Below are 17,565 nucleotides of genomic sequence, written 5' to 3'. Positions count from 1 at the left end.
CTGGGGCTGATAGGAGTTGATATCCAAAACATCTGGAGGGCTGCCATTTGGGGAAGGCTGATCGAGGGACAAGGATCTTCACTTCTCCCCTTCTTCACTTTCTTGTTCATTTTCCAGGTCCCTTTACATTAAATGTACATTCTCAAAACTGTTAAGTGATTATAAATAAGCAAGGTCGATTTAAAACCGTTCTTGCTACAGTCCCCTTTCTTGTCTATCAGAACCATAACCTAAAGGACAGGGCTGGGGGAGGGAGTTTGGGAGAACCTCCCACAAAATAAGAAAAATAAAACCTAATTTATTTCCGTGTTTGAAATGGCATGTTATTAATTACTGGCCCAAGATCTGTTGATTTGCTGATCTCTGATGTTTAAATTGCTTTCCAGGATCCAACAAGGTCAGGCAAGTGAGTCAAATATTGAGACTGAACACAGTAAAACATCATTGTGTGCTTCTTCAACCAGATGCCTGCTATTTAACCAACTCTCTGGATAAATTAAGGGCAACGTCTTGTTCATGACTTCTTCCAACGCACCTCTATTTCTGCTGGAACACTGACATCTCTGTGGCAATGCACCTTGTGGAGGGAGGAGTATTCTTCTCAGTTAATCCTTACAAATATATCCAAGGCCTAGTCTTCATGTTTTCTTTGTGCAGTAAAACATGACTGACACACCAGATGATGCTGCATTTGAGGTGGGCAGCCATTTTTTTTTTTTTTTTTTGGTAAAACTATCTCATTTGGTCTGGTCCAATGGGACTTCTGCACCTAGCCTATTCTATTTCCTACAACTCCTTAGCCAGCCCAGTCCCCCCGCCCCCCACCTCTGCAGCTTGGGAGCTCATATTTCACCTACCCATGTCTCACACCTGAACCCAGGTGTGCCCTTGCAAAGCAAGAGACCTGCTAAAATACTCATCTCTAGTCAGATGCTGTCCCATGCGGTCCTCTAGGTCCCCTCACAGTGAAGCTGGATTGAGATACAACCAGCAGGATTCTGGTGGTGAGGTCAATTGGATAAGGGGTTTTAATAATTGTACTGACTGGCAAAATCCCACCAGGTGTGACTTCTTTTAGCATGGCAGGACCATGATGGGGGAAATCACCTCCCCCCCCCCATGCAACTCTAAAAGCAACAGTTCTCTTAGATCAGCCTTCCCCAACCTGGTGCCTACTAGATCTGTTGGACTACATATCCCATTAACCCCAGCCAGCCTGGCCATTGTTTTATTTTCTCTCCTTACTACCACAGATGTCTAGGAATTCCAGGCAGATGAATGAGTGGGCTGGAACAGGTTGTGTGAGCAAATAATATTTCCAAACGTAGATTGTCATGGCACATTTGGTGGTAATCACTGTGGTGTTGTGAGTTCTGCACTTCCCTAGTATTTCCTTTCCTTTCCTTTCCTCTCCTTTCCTTTCCAGGACAAATCACTGGAGACCAAGGGCATAACATCTGCTTTATTTACATATAAGGCAGCAGATCCACTACCCAGCGTCACATCCCCAGAGAGATGTCCCACAGCCCTAAGGTGTTCCCAGTTACCAACTAACTCACAAGTCCTTCTCCTTTTGCACCTCACCCTGCCCCACTCCGCAAATGCTGTTCCTTCTCATACACAGCTCTCTTCCCTTAGGTTGGGGAGGGGTGGTCACCCAAACTCTGATGGCTACCTCCTTCAAATGCACAGAGAGATTTCCAACCATCTCCCAAGCGTTTGCTCCCATCAGCCAACCAATTGGTTATCAATCAGCAACCTGTCTTCCAAAAGAATCCTCAGCCATCCACTGTAACAACAGGATCGCTAACTGTTTGTCTGCAAAGCTGGCTGTGCAATGCAGGGCTCATTTGCAAAGGAGAAGTGGCAGGCAGGAGGGGATGGTTCATTTTCCCTGTCACTCTGCCACTTTCCCTCTGTAGTGCCTCCCACTGGTGCTTCCCCCTTGGTTGGCAGATGAGTGGTGAAAATAAGATGGGACAGGCTGCAGAGCAAAAGTGGTGGGCAACGTAAGGGTGAAGCACCCTTACCTCCCTCCTGTTGCTTTCTCCCTACAAATGTCCCCATCATCCTGCACGATGCAAAAAGCGGGAGATTAGGAATCTTGCGATTTCCGCCAGATATCTCTAAGATGCACATAGCATGAATTAACTCTCTCTCGTACTAAGTCCAAATGCTATCCTCAGATGATAAAGTGGAAATCTGTATAAATGCACACTGTTCTGTCTGATTGTTTTATTTTGTTCTGTACATAACCATGAAAATGGATGGCGCTATATAAATCAATATTATTAATAATAATTGCAACAACTGGATTTTCATGGGACCAGTAACATTTTGCCAATATTTTCATCACAGTGGCCGGGAAAATCTCACACTCGGTGGACTTCTCCCCTCTTTGTAACTCTTCAAGGCACAGGAAGCCTCTCTGGTTCTGGACCTGGCACCCCTACAGAAAAAAAAGGGATGGCTCTGAAAGTCGGAAATGGGTATAGCACCCTTGCCAGCTCCTTTAGCTTAAACAATAAAGGTAGGCCCATTTTCATCAGCTGAACATCTCTCCAGCATGAGGAACACACTGGGCTGTTCCTACAATTAGACAGAATGAGGCAACTGCCTCAGGTGGTAGATGCTGGGGGCAGCATCCTTCCTCCTGAGCCATTCCCCTCTCTTGGAAGACAGAGTTGTATTATGCCACATAGCCTGTCTTGTATTGCCTAAACTAGGCTTCTGTGATGGAATTCTGCACATAGAATGTGGGTGGCATTATCTTGCCCTTTCGCAAAGTTTTGGGCCAGCCCAGGGAACGTAATAACAGGAAGACAGAAGCCCTGCCAGGCACAGTAGGGAGACAGCATATGGTTCCATGTTCCACCCTCATTTGGCACACAGCGTTTGATTCTCTTGTACCTTGTGGACTGGGTTACTCATTGGCGTGCCTGATTTACGAGGTGCTTCTCTTGCTCTGGGGAGCAATTGCGCATGCTGGAGCTGTCATTATTTACATTCCCCTTCTCAGCGACGGCTGCACGCCTCACAGCAGGGAAGGCACGGCTGTGGTTGATAAAGCACATACACCACCCTTGTGCTGTGTTGACACCCATCAGCTTAGTCTGGTTATTGCCACGGCTCCCACGAGGAGTGCCATAACCACTGTGCACAACAATGGATTGCCCAGTCCCGCAGCAAGCTGTGCAAAGGCGCAAAGCTGAAATCTGTGAAATTCGGTTCCTTCCTCAGATGGAGGGATGGGGGGGGGGGCGTTCTGTTCAGTCAGAAGAGACTTGATAGGGGCCATTACCCACAATGTCTCTCCATGGCCCATCAGTTCCATCTTCCCAGCTGGAAACTCCCACCCCAAGTTTAAAGGCTCTGTTTTCCACTGGTGATCTCTCTCTCTCTCTCTCTCTCTCTCTCTCTCTCTCTCTCTCACACACACACACACACACACACACACACACACTAAAGCGTGTCCCATTTTATCCATAGAACCATTTGAAATAGCCATTTTCAAAGGAGCACCAGTGTTATTCTGTTACAGAAAAACAACAGCAAAGGGTTTCCTGGTACCTTAAAGATTAAGGGTTAAATCCAACAAGTCCTATTTAGAACAGATGTATTAAAATAATGGGATGTAAATCCCAGTAATTTCAATGGGTCTACTCTAGGTAGGACTTACATTGGATTTTACCATCACACCTTTAGTTTGGCAGAAGCCAGGGTAGCAACGCGAAGCCTTTGGTATGGACTTTTTGGTAGCTGCACCATCGCTTCTGACAAATTTAGTGCTGTAGTGGCAGCGAGGAAAAATAGACTTGCTTTTAAAAGTCAAAAGTCCGGTTTGCTGCTGAAATTGAGCAATTCTGGCAAAAAGGGTTTATTTTAAAGCAAACCCCTTTTGCTGCCCACATATTGCCAGGTTTGAGGGCAAATTCTTTTGGCTTTTAAAGCAGGAGATTTTTCCTCACTGCCACAAAAGGCCAGGCGACATTCAACCCCCTGAATTTGGGTGGCATGGTGGCAACTTGGGGCAGGGATGTGGCTCCTGGTAGTGTCCAGGCAAGCAAGGTGGACCCCCAAGGCCCTGGAAGTTGCCCACCATGGGCATAAATGTTTGTAGTCCACATCATCAGATGCACACAGCAGTATCCTGAGTTACAAGCAATGGAGGCTGGTGGCTCCTATTTCAGTGGTGGCAATGAATCTGCTCTGGGTTTTAGTCAGAACTCTAAAGGAGCCATCCAAAGTGCTGAACCCTATACCCAAAATTGGATAGCTCATTTAGAGTTCTGACTGAAACCAAGAGCACATTGACCACCCCACTAAATAGGAGACACCAGCCGCCACTGGAAGTGTGTGTGTGTGTATCACAATACACACATGGATGGGGTAGATTGATGCCCCCCTACACCTTTGAAAGATAAGCCCGTATCTTTGATGGATGGCTTGTGTTAACTTTAGCATAAACAGATATCTCTCATTCTAGGCTAGTCATGTAAATAAACTCACAAAATCACTAGGCCCCTCCTCCAGAGTCAGTATAGAAATGCAGGCTAGTATCTTCTTAGCAGGCTATTTTTTTAAAACACACACACACCAATATTGTCCACTGGGGTGGATCCCAGTGCAGGGTAGGCGCAGGAATGCACGTCAAGTCTGGGCTCAACAAACCTAGTAATGTCTGCCATGGCAATATTTAAGTCTGGGGAACAAAAGTAAGGGCAGTTATGATGAATATTGGATAAATTCAATAAACTGTAGCAGTGCATCTGCATGCTTTCAAAGTTGCACAGAGCTGCCAGAAAACAACAACAACAGGATTTCGCAGTTTTTGATGCCCCGATATTTGCTGCCCATTACCGCCATTCTGACAACGGCACTGTGGTTCTTCCTGCCTGAACAGCCCGTGCTCACTCCTGCCATACAATCCTATTACTGCCACTTTGCAGCATTGATGCTGCGGGCTTTTGGGGGAATGAGTAGGCATAATGGAATTGTATAGATGGCTCCTAGGGCACACTGGTAGATTTCTGGGTGATTTGCAGTAGATCAGCAAGGCTTTCCACATCCCAGTTGTTTGACAATAGCAATAGCAAAAAAGAAAAGAAAAGTACCCACTGCACCTTCTAATTATGATATACCCCGAATTTGTAGAAACTCAAATGTAAAATGTAGATTTGTTGTTCAACAAATCCCAGTTCAGTAGGTCTCCCAGTGTATTGGATTGCAGTTCTCAGACTTTCCACCCAGCATGGCCATTAGCCATGTTGGTTGGCAATGATGGGAGTTGGAGTCTAACACATCTGGAAAGTATCAGGTTGGGGAACGCTGCACTAGGTCATTGGCTTCATCCCCAGCCCTGCCAATATTTTACACCTGGCTCCAGTTGGTGGATCTTGGGGTTCTAGTAAAAAACACAGTAGATTCAATATGCCTTAATCTTCCAACATGAACCTAAAACCTGAGCCACTGGAGTAAGGTCATCAGAGATTCAGTTTATACTTTGGGCAGGGAGCATGACGTGGGCATCAGTACATAGGAAGCTGCATTGTACCAAGTCAGACTGTTGGTCCATTTAGTGCAGCATTGCTGACACTGATGAGGACTGAACGTAGGAGTTCAGTCCTCATGCGAAACAGGTGCTCCACCCCTGAGTTACAGACTTCTGTGTGGAATCTAGTACCACACACAAATGCAAGGATTCCACCCCCAACCCCAGAATTCAAGATCCAAATTCAAACTCATTTTGAATGAGCCATGTAAAAACAAAACAAAAAACAAAACTCTAACATTTCCCAAAAGTTTGCACTTTCTTGTAATTTTCTTTGAAAAAGAACAATCCAACACTACCATTACAACTGAAACAGAACAATCCAACACATTACATCATTACATCTAAAAGCAACCCCTCCCCACCATAAACATAAAACACCAACTTGTCAATTTTTAAACAACAACACTGTGGAGTGTTCAATTCCAGTGTTAGAAATCTGAGCCTTGATATGAACTTCTTGGATTTTGCATTTAAATCTGAGCCTTGATATGAACTTCTTAGATTTTGGATTTAAATGCTTAACATCTGCTTCTGTTTTAGCTTTGGTTCCCTGGGCAACACTGAGACTGAGTTCGGACTTCATGATAACCTACGATGATCCACCGTCAAACCCTTGCATGATAGTGATTGATTGCTGGGGTTTGATGGTGGATCAGGTGTCTCCTGACTGGGGGAGGCTGTATATGCTGTTTCATCCCAATCCTGCAAACTTATTTATTATTTATTCATTTATTACATCTACATCCCACCTTTTTTCCTCCAAGGGAACCCAAGGCGGCATACATAATCCTCCTCCTCTCCATTTTATCTTCACAACAACTCTGTGAGGTAGGTTGGGCTGAGAGTCTGTGACTGGCCCAAAGCCACCCAGTGGGCTTCCATGGTTGAGTGGGGGCCTAGAACCCAGATCTCCTGACTCCCAGTCCAACATTCTAGCCGTCACATCACACTGTCTCTCTTCCAGTGCTTCAGAGGTGAAACAGCACCACTGCTTGTGTGGAAGGACTGCAGCAGGACAGGGAGCAGTGTGTGTGTGTGTGTGTGTGTGTGAGAGAGAGCGAGAGAGCGAGAGAGAGCGGGCTTTCTCCGCTGTGGCACCCCGGTTGTGGAACGAGCTCCCCAGAGAGGTCCGCCTGGTGCCTACACTGTACTGCTTTCGTCGCCAGCTGAAGACCTTTTTATTCACTCAGTATTTTAACACTTAATTTTAACTTAAATTTAAATTTTACTGTTTTAACTCTGTATTTTAATCTTATAATCAACTTTGCTGTGTGGTTTTATCCTGGTTGCGCTTTTTATACTGTATTTCGTAATTGTGTTTTTAACCTGTTGGATGTTTTATTGTGGTTTTAATTTTTGTGAACTGCCCAGAGAGCTTCGGCTATTGGGCGGTATAAAAATGTAATAAATAAATAAATAAAATAAATAAGAGAGAGAGACTCAGATTACACACAGTAGCTTAATAAACTACTCACAGTTGCTTATGAGCCTGCTCCTGTGGTAGGGAATTATGAGTTATTTAAAAAACAAAACAAAATGGGCTGTCATGACATCTGAACACAGCCTGAGACTTATGAACATCCAGGAAGGGAGGCTGCTGCTATGTAACTCTCCCATCTCTGTACCAGACTTTCCCAACCTGCCATCCTCCACATGGGTTGGAGTACAATCCTCATCATTCCCAATGAGCATGGCAGGGAGGGCACCGGGTTGGAGAACACTCATCAGTTTCTCCAGTAATTTGGCCTGCAGCAATGAGCAGGCAATCATAGTTAGTGCCATGCCATGAGAAGCTTCACCCGCTGACGTTTGCATATCAATCTGGCTATTTGAGGGACAGCAGGCAGCAGCCCGCCCATTTGGCAACCCTAGGCAGAAGTTACGCCTTAGCCTGCAGAAGCCTTTTAGAAGCTGGTGGACAATTCATCAGGAGAAACGGCGAGGGGAGGGAGGAAAGGAGACCTCCAACCCTGAACAGGTTTCTGGTGTGGCGTCAGAGGCCTCCCTCCTCCCCATTTGTCTTAATGCTCAGTTTAGCGTTAGAGTTGTGTCTGTTTTTAGAAACAGCAGCAGATTCGAGTGCTGAACTGACTTTCTGGAGGGACGTATAAAGCAAACCACTCGCCATCTGCTCTATTGTCCTGGAGTTGCAGCTGGGGGAGGAGGAGAATGAGGAAGCGAGAGAGCGCATAAGGAGAAAGGGAGGGGGAAGAGAGCAAGGTGGAAGAACGCAAGCTATCAGGAGAGAGGGAAACAGGGGTGGTGGTGGTGGAGAAGATGGATAACAGAAAAAGAAAGACAGAAACAATGGGTTGGATCCAGACTTAGTTACACATAGTCTTTACATTAAGGGGAAATTACTGCTTACCTGGGGCGTCTGTACCATGCTTTTTGGCATGGTTGTTATGGGTTTAATTACATGGATGGAGAGGGGTGACTATGTACTTTGAGTTGAATACTTCCCCTCCATTCAGTTCCATTGAGACAGCGCCTTTAGTAGTGGAAGCTCCCACTTTTCCCCCCAGATGTTACCACTTTGAAAGTGGTTCTTTTCATTATGAAATTTTCAATGTATGCTGCTGGAGATGTCCTGGTCATTCATGACTTCTTCTAAAAGACCTGCAAACTTTCCTGAGTGGTCAATCACAAGTGCGTAAAAATCACTCATTTAGAGGAGCCTTTAGTTAGAGTAGGCCAACTGAAATCAATAGTTGTGACATTGATTTCAATGGGTCTACTCTTAAGTATGACTAAGTCTGGATCCAACCTGATGTTAAGAGGGGAGAGGAGGCCTAGAGGAGAAAGAAAACAGGAACTATAAGGAATGGATGCACTCTCTCTCTCTCTCTCTCTGTGTGTGTGTTTGTGTGTGTGTGTGGTGGGAACAGCAATGAACTGTGAGTGCTGAGGTTTTTGTGGCGTCTACTGGAAGTCATGTGTATTATTCTGTTCTATATGGAGGAACAGTGTGATTCTTAAAATCCAGGACATAAGAGATGAGTGGATGCTTGGGAGAGGGAGGGAGTTATAAGAGGAGAAGACAAATGGGATACTGAGGTTGTAGCCTAGAGCAGACTTTTCTAAACTGAAGCCATCCAGACTACAACCCCCAAATCTCCCAACTCCTGTGATGGCTGTGGTTGTAATTTGACACATCTGGAGGCCACCGAGTTGGAGAAGGCTGCCCTGTGCTTTCTATTTCTCAAGAAGGAAGCTCCATTGACTGAGTGGAGCTTTTGTCTCTGAGTAAACAACTTTTTGAGGATGGGGCAGGTACAGAGGATTGGGATGGCCAAGACCCATGTGGCGGTTACTTAAAAGCTTACCCCATGGTATCTGAATCGGGGGGGGGGGGAGGAAATTGTCTGTAGCTTCTGCTATGTGCTTAACCAATGTTACCACTGGTCCATAAATAGCTGTTGTGGTAGTTTTTCCCTACTTGATTTACTGACATTAGGGTGGGTGGAAAATAGATCTCTACATGTTTTAGACTTTAATTCTCAGCATTCCTGAGCATTGGCCATTCTGGCAGCGGCTTCTGGAAGTTGATGTCCAAAACATCTGGAGATCTAATTTCTGCCCACACCTGGACATCGTTGGATACTACATGTGACCATCTACCCACCCCATGATTTCAGGAATGACATGGTAAGATATTTTAGATTCCAATCTTTAGAGTTTCCCCCCTTTTAAATGGAAATTGATGTGTTTTTTTGTACCCAGGATTCCAAATGTACACATCAGGCATGCACATTTTTGAAATGTAACCTTTCCTATCTCATTGATGAAAGTGTGTTTGTGCCCATTTCCCAAAGGTACACATTTTTTTTCATGCACATTTTTCAAATGCATTCATGTTGCCCAACTCATCTTGTTTTGGCCAGCGAATCCCATTACAAGCTTGGAAATGTCCAGATTTTGACCCACAGATTGTGTTTGAATGTGTGTGTTTGGAAGCTGCAAATTGGGTAAATCCTGATCAAAACGAATTTCTCATACATCTCTAGGAGTAACATGAACTATGTACACCAGAAAGCAATCCACCCACAGCATTTTGCATCAGCTGCAGTTCCCAAGAATGCCTTTCGGTTAGCCTGAATTTCCTCTCCACCCAAATAGCTTTCCAGCAAACAGCTCATTGTCAGAAATGCCAGCAATGTGCTAAGGCCATTCCTCATAAGGAGTCAAGAGCTTTTATGTATTGATGATTGAGTAATTAATGTTCAACATTCTGCTCTTGCTAATTTCCTGAAATGATTCAGGAGAGCTTGCAATAAAAACAAAGCTAAACCTATTTTGAAACACCCACCCACAGAAAATGCACTCTTACATTTAAATTGGAGAGGCGGGCATTACTTGTGAACCACAAAGCACATTGAAAACCACAGGCATTGGTTTGTGGCTTGCCAGGTGCTTGTATTTCTGCAATCACAGGCAGGCAGCAAAACAGGAGATGCATTGAGTAATTGATGAGCAGCATAGTTTGGTGGATCACACAGTGGTCATCTGGCCCACTTTACAGAGGACAGCCCCTACTTAAAGGGCTATCAGAGAACAGTCCTTTATTCATTTAATTTATTTCTATAGCACCCAATAGCTGAAATCCCTGGTTGAGAAAACTATCAATTGATGCTAGTCCTGATGTTTATGCACTACCTCCTATAAGAGACAGGAAGCCTATATACAACTGTTGCTGGGGAACATGGGCAGGAGGCTGCTGTTGAACCCGTGTCCTGCTTGTGGGTCCCTGGTCAACAGCTGGTTGGCTGCTGTGTGAACAGAGTGCTGGGGGGGGGATCTACACTACTGCTTTAAAGTGCTTTATAATGGTGTTGGGGCCCACGACACACTGCATATACAGTTTTCAAAACGTTTTCAAAGTGCCTTAAAGTGCTTAAAAAGCAGTAGTGTAGATCCCCCCTGGACTAGATAGACCCTTGGCCTGATCCAGCATAGCTCCTCTTATGTTCTTAAGCTATTTGAAGGGGTATCTAGTCTAATGCTGGTTTAAAGATAATGGACCCTAAGAAGGGAGAAGTTGAAGCTACCCATCACTCTTAAGATTGTTTTCATGTGCTTTATTGTTGTCGGCCACCTTGGGAAGGCTTCTGCCCTGAAAGGCAGTCCAGAAATATTAAAAATAAAATCAGTCAATCAGTAGCACCAGGGCAACAGGCTGAGCAAGCACTCTGGTCACCTGGTCAGTGTCTTCCCCACTATGGTGAGATGAATAGTATTTCTATTTAAATTATTGTCATTCCTTTTAAATTTGCATCTATACATATTAATTACATGTGCATTTTTAATGCAAACCTGCAGGCTCTTTTTTGGTGATGCATTCTCTTTCTCTCTCCGTGGTCACTCTAAGAACATAAGAAGAGCTATGCTGGGTCAGACCAAAGGCCTATCTAGTCCCTAACCACAAAGTGAAAAGCTTGATTAAATGAGGACTTGCATCCTATGAAGATATTTAGCAGCCTCCAAACTTGGAGGCTGCCGAGTATCCAATGCAGGATGGCTGGAGCGCGTGGGGGTGATCTTACACTCTGCGCCTCATCGGAGCTCCAATCTGTTTTTGGATAACTGTTCCATTATAGCCTATGGAAATTAACATAAATGCTTACAGCTCCGCTATTTTTAAAGCCATGGTTAGAACTGCTAACCTTTCTGCAGACGGTCCGACTGGGGTTAGAAAGTGACCAGGGTTTAGCAAAACTCATTGCATGCAACACCTTAAACCCTGCTGCTTAACCAAAAGCCTTAACCAGCAGGGTTTAAGGTGTCTTCTGAACAGGCCCAGTGTTATCTTTTTAGCACCAGGTTAAATTCTCCCAGGCATTTGGTAGCATATGCTAGGTTTTTAATCAGATCATGGGATATTGTTCAGATGTGTGTGTGTGTGTGTGTGTGTTGCGTCTGCTCTGTTTATAAGTTTGTAGCTAAATTGTTTCTATATTATGGACAATACTGTATTTGGAAGGTTTTTAATCTTTCTAAACCGCCCAGAGAGCTTCGGCGGTTGGGCAGTATAGAAATGTAATAAATGAAATGAAATCTTTGCCCCACCAACCAAATGAACACCCTATTTGTCCTTCTATGCTGGAAATGTAGAGCTTAACCTCCAGGGCCTCTCATCCCTTAATAGTGGCTGCATATTTATTTTGAGGGCACAGTGCAGAGAATCGCAGAGTGCCAGCAGTCATTAGAATGAGATTATTGCCCAGACCTGGGGCAGTGCCCTGCCTACGTCCTCAGGGTCGCAGCCACCAGGGCAGCTGTTCTTGACCTGACTGTTAAAAGTTGGCACTGAGATCCTGAATACAAAGCAAACTGGAGCTGAAAGCTGGCCCAATTGCTTTGTTTCCTACTCCTCCCTCCGCCTCCCCGTGTTTGGCTAGTGCTGAGCACTTGCAGGCCAGCGACTGAGCTCCAGGCTTGGCAGTGGAGTAAATAACAGCAACATTGTCCTCCTCCTTTTGCTCAAGAGGCAGGCAGGCTGGTTTTAATCAAAAGGTAAATAACAGCCGGGATCCTCTCTGACCCTTAATCCAATTTCTTAGAGCTAGGAAACCGCTTTCCAGCACAGCCACGTGCCCCTCTCAGCCACCGGAGGGGAACGGCTGCCAAGGCGGCAGAGTCAACTCTGCAGCCAGCGATCCGTCAGAGGCAAATCATAGAGAGCTGAGATGGAAATGCTCCTCTGGGTCAGGGAGTCAATATGCAGGGCTTTTCACAGCTGTGTGTGTTTGTCTCCAGATCTAATTTTAAAATTGCCCCCAAGCAATCTTGCAGACAACTCGGGAGACGCTTCCATAGTCTGACAGTATCTCTGTGGAGAACTGATTTTCGGCATCGAATGGGTCTCATAAAGCGAGGGTGGCCATGTAAGAATCCTCCGAAAAGAGGAAATGCATCACCAAAAAGGAGGACAAAATGGGACACCAATTTGTATGGCATTTCCTGGTTTGTTGAACTGCTGTCAAGAACATAACTACACAAGAAAAGGCATGCGGGATGAGACCAAGGGTCCATCTAGTCCAGCATTCTATTCATACACTGTCTAACCAGCTGTTGATGGGAAACCCATAAATAGGATATAAGTGCCTATGTTCCCCAACAACTGGTTTACATAGGCATACCACCTCTGATATTGGGGGTAGCTTATAGCCGTCAGGACTAGTAGCCATTGAGAGCCTTCTCCATGAATTTGTCTAAACCCCCTTTAAAACCATCCCAGTTGGTAGCCATCAGGACACCCTGTGGCAACAAATTCCATCATTTAACTATGTGCTGTGTGAAGAAGTAGGAGGAGCCAAGTGGGAGTATAAGGCCACATGGACCATCATGCTGCTTGAGCACGATGAGCCAGAGTTTCCCCCAAACCCTCGCTTATTATGATGGGCCTTGTTAGGACCTATTAAACAATTATGTTATTACAAGACTTCTTCATTGCTGCAGTTAAATAAAAAATAATAATTAAGGATTAGATACACCTCCTCCCCCAAACCAAACAGAGTGCATGTAGGCATTCCATATGTTTAAAAGCACATTGTTTCATCATCATACATTTGCACTACTACATCTGTTGCAATAAATGTTGCTTTCAGTTGTTGCGTGACAACAGAGAACCTTGCAGCTCTGAATGCAACACATTTCTCTCAGTTAGATGGTAAATTATTTTAACTCGTCAGTTTGGACCAAACCGTCCAATGATGGTTTAATGAATTTCCTCCTGGGCTCAGTACATAGATTGCAAAATATGGACAAATGTTCTCAGTCGCATAAGCTCCATGGATACTAAGTTATCAGTATGAGGGGGACCATCTGATATTGTCCCTAAAGATATTGAGTAGGCACGGTTTAGATTTTCAGTCCGAAAAAGGCCTTCCACAGGGAAAAAGATATTTGATTATGAAAACAGCTTTCAAGGTGCTCTGTTCTGATAAAATGAAGATACAGCGGAAGCACAGAAGAGCAATTTGTATCTTTCTCTTGATTAGAGGCATTTTCTTCTTAGTTTAACACTGATAAAGTTTTTGTTTGGCCTGGCTTAAATGTTGGTTGGTTAATGACCTTGTTCAGACGACGCGCTAAGCCATGGTGGTTAAGCATTTTGAGCTAAACATTATGGCTTGGCATGTCATGTGAAACATGACTTAGCACATTGTGTGAACCATTCCTAACCATGGTGGCTACGTAATCACGGTTTAAACATGCTCACTAACCATTTGCTGTGAAAGCATTAGCAACCTAACCATGGCTTAGTGTGTCGTCATCATTTTTGACATTTTGTGTTTACACTGAGTTATCCAAGTATTATGGCTCTGAGTTTACTGGGCAGGATCTACACTACTGCTTTAAAGTGCAATAAAACTGTTATAAAGCACTTTAAAGCAGTAGTGTAGATCCGGCCCAGGTCTCTTACCTTTGGCTTCAATTTAAACATTTTGTTTTTTTTGTTTTTTGCCATGATGATGGTGATTTAGCATCAAGCATTCCAAAAAGAAGTGCTGAGCATCTTAATTTTCCCAGAATGCCTCTGGGCCCTTCTTTGTGGAAACTAGAATGTCAAGGGAAGCACCTTGGATACCTCCTTTAGAGTTCTGACCGGTTCTGACTGAAACCCAGAATGGATTCACAGCCCCACTGACATCCGAGCCACCAGCCTCCACTGCGCCTGAGTTTACAGGAATGGTGCAAAAATGATTCATTCAACCCCACGCAACCTCTACACTCTGCCAGTCCCCTTGTTTTTTTATTTAACTTGGCATGAAACTCTTTAGAGCACACTTGCCCAACCTGGTGCCCTCCAGATGTGTTGGACTACAACCCCCATAATTCCCAGCCAGGCTGGCCATTGGTGTGTGGGAGTTATAATCCAACATGTTTGGAGGGCACCAGGTTGGGCAAAGCTGCTTTAGAGCCTAGGCTATTAGAGAGTGTCTCTTGCAAAAAAGAATGTGGAGTATATTTGTTTGCCCTCCAAAGCAAAGACTTTGTTTTATGGCCCTTCCCTCCCTTTGTCCTAAAAATAAATGCTCCACACCCTTTATGTGTTTAAATGCAGCTGCTCTCAAGTTGCAGCTTAGATTTGGGTTATTCTTTGCAGATAAATCCTCTTTTCCATTAGATTTGACATCAGACAACCACTCCGGGCGCCCTTCTTTCTTCTTGGTTCTTTCTCCTTTTCTATCTTTGTGATTTGCTAATTCCCCTCCTCCCTCCTGCCATTTCTCTCTGCCTGCATCTGTTCTCCTTCTCTCCAGATTTCACCGCCCCCCCCTTTCTCTTTCCCCTGATCTAGTTTGCTGGTCTATCACAGTCACTCATTCACCCACATTCATTTCCTCTATACTCTTGTGTCCTACAGTCCCTCTGCTTCCCATTCGCCCTGTTTAGTCTCCTAATTCTCTCTTACATCTCTCAACCCTCTCAGATGACCATCTCTAAAGGTGTGTGTATGTGTCACACACACACATACATGAGTGAGAGAGAGTGAGAGCACACTGTGTCTTTGCCCTAGAGTGCCGCACACTGAGATCAGGCGCATTACTCCCAGTGGGGACTGCTTTCATTTGCCATGACAGTTATACAACTGATGGAGCTCAGAACAGCTTGCAGAAGCATTAACTATTCGTTTCCAGGCTGGTTTTCTGCACCTCTATCAGTCAGATGTCACCTTTTAAGCATCATGTTGGCTCATTGTCCTTAGGTAGAGGTGCTTAACGATATTAAGATGGCAGCCGCCATGGAAAATCCATGGATAGATTATATGACTTTGCATTTATGGGAGTTCTGGATACTGTGCTAAACTACTTCATACTCTTTGGAATTGCAGAGGGTGTAAAAATACCCAACATCGGTCATGGTGAGAAAAATTGCATGGATACCTGTTGGGCAACAGAAGGAGGTTAACCTCTTTCCACAAACCCCATGCTAGATGCAGAACTTATGTATTTTTGTGCCCATCTGGGGACTCTCCCCATAATCTCCACTGGCTGCCTCCTCCCACACAAGCATTCCCCTCTGTACACTCTGGTTGGGTCTGGGTGGCTCCTCATATCCCCAGAATTGCCATTAGTGGCAAAACCAAAATACTAGAACCTAGGGTCATCCCATGAAACTGATTGGTGGGAGATCCTGGACAAATAAAAGGAAGTACTTCTTCACACAGAGCGTAGTTAAATTATGGAACTCACTACCAAAAGATGTAGAGATGGCCACCAATCTGGATGGCTTTAAAAGGGGGTTGGAGAAATTCTTGGAGACAAAGGCTATCAATGGCTACTACTAGCCCTGCTGGTTGCGTGCTATCTTCAGTATTCGAGGCAGTAAGCCTGTGTGCACCAGTTGCTGGGAAACATGTCTGGGAGGGTGCTGTTGCACCATGTCCTGCTTGTTCATCCCTGGCCAATGGTTGGTTGGCCACTGTGTGAACAGAGTGCTGGACTAGATGGACCCTTGGTTTGATCCAGTATGGCTTTTCTTATGTTCTTATGAACCAAGATGTGTGTAGCTGAGACTTTCCTTGTTAACTGAGCCCCAGAGTTCTGTTCTGCCACTGAATGTCAGGGTAATAAATCCTGAGTCCCTTCCCTTGTGTGCCTCTTTAAAGCCAATGCCATTGGCTGATTTCTCACCATACTCATGCGGGCTGATCCATCCTATACAATTCCGTGAGCCAAGGTCTGTTGATTTCATATCCAGTGGGCCCAGTCTACCAACAGTCTACCACTGCAGAGAGCCACACAATCGATCAGGAATTTCCTGTAGCATGTATCCACATCGCTTGTGCTTTGGAATATAGTCCATCTTAGGTTTCAGTAAGTGTAATACAAACCAATGGTAAAAACCTACAGAGCATGATGCAAACCAGAAAGGAGGAAAAGGCGCTGGTGCTGAGTGATAACAGCGATTTTTAATGTAGCTCTAAATGTTTCTGAGTAGAGACTCCTTCTTCAAGAGCTAAATGCACAAACAAAGCAGAAGACAACAGTGTAAGAATATTACAGACTTCAAATTAACTATGTAAATTAAGACTAAATCCATATAGGGTACTTACTCTACAATATAAACAACTGAAATGTCAGCCTTTATAAATTTAAAAACAAGTACTGAAAGATTTGTGAAGAAGCATCCGCTACTCCAAAACGCACAGAGCTACATTAAAGAGTTCTGTTCTCATGTAGTGCCAGAGTTCTTTCCTCTTTTCTAGTTCCCCTAATTGAGGTGCTGTTTTCCCCCTCCTCATTCCACATAGGGCCACGTGTGCCACATTTAAATGAGCATGTTTAAGTCCCACTGATTTCAATGTGACTGTTCAGCGTATGCTTTACTCACTTCCATTGAAACCAATAGCATTAATTCTATACGTTATCTGGAAGTCCGACCCATTGAACTCAGTGGAACTTGCTTCCAAGTAGACAAAGGACAAGAATGCACTGTAAATGTGCTTAGCTTTGAATGGATCATGTCAAGAATCTATGAAGTGCCTTTCAGTGTTTAGCCAGTAGCATTACTTTAGTAATCCTTTCCCCGGACTCATCTGAAGGTCTTCTGCTCCTTCAGAAAACTCTGATCTTTCTCCATTGGTGCCTGGTATGCTTGGAAGTATCCCCAGAACAGCTTCATGATGCCACCTCTCTTACAACTCAAAAGCCATATTTCCCATGAAGCATTTGGTAGTGGAGATCAGTGGCCAGTCTGACTGATGGAGCAGAGGTGGGTCAGCAGAAGGTAAGAGCAAAGTGGTCATGAGAGGCAGAACCAAAGGGAGCAGCGTATATGGAGCAATCTTTAAATCCCCAACCATCAGCAAAGGGGGGGGGGAAACTACATAACCACTTCTTTAGAACCACGTTCTCCTGTTCCAGCAATAACTCCCATTCCACAGAGGCCTTAGCTAGACCTAAGGTTTATCCGGGGTCGTCCCTACCTGCCCCCGGGATATCCTGTGTGTCATTTACATGAACAGGGATGACCCCGGGACAATCCTGGGATAAACCTTAGGT

The 17,565-nt window shown here is 44.7% G+C and overlaps 1 protein-coding gene across 1 annotated transcript in view; it reads right to left on the bottom strand.

The window, feature by feature from the left end:
- The window catches only part of CDC42EP1 (CDC42 effector protein 1), a 258,720-nt gene that overhangs the window by 182,264 nt on the left and 58,891 nt on the right, over positions 1–17,565 (bottom strand). The gene's annotated exons all lie outside the window — the stretch shown is intronic.

This window comes from Elgaria multicarinata, chromosome 9, assembly GCF_023053635.1.
Source record: "Elgaria multicarinata webbii isolate HBS135686 ecotype San Diego chromosome 9, rElgMul1.1.pri, whole genome shotgun sequence".
Taxonomy (NCBI): domain Eukaryota; kingdom Metazoa; phylum Chordata; class Lepidosauria; order Squamata; family Anguidae; genus Elgaria; species Elgaria multicarinata.
Note: the sequence above shows the minus strand (reverse complement) of the source record. Positions and strands in the feature narration are given on the sequence as shown.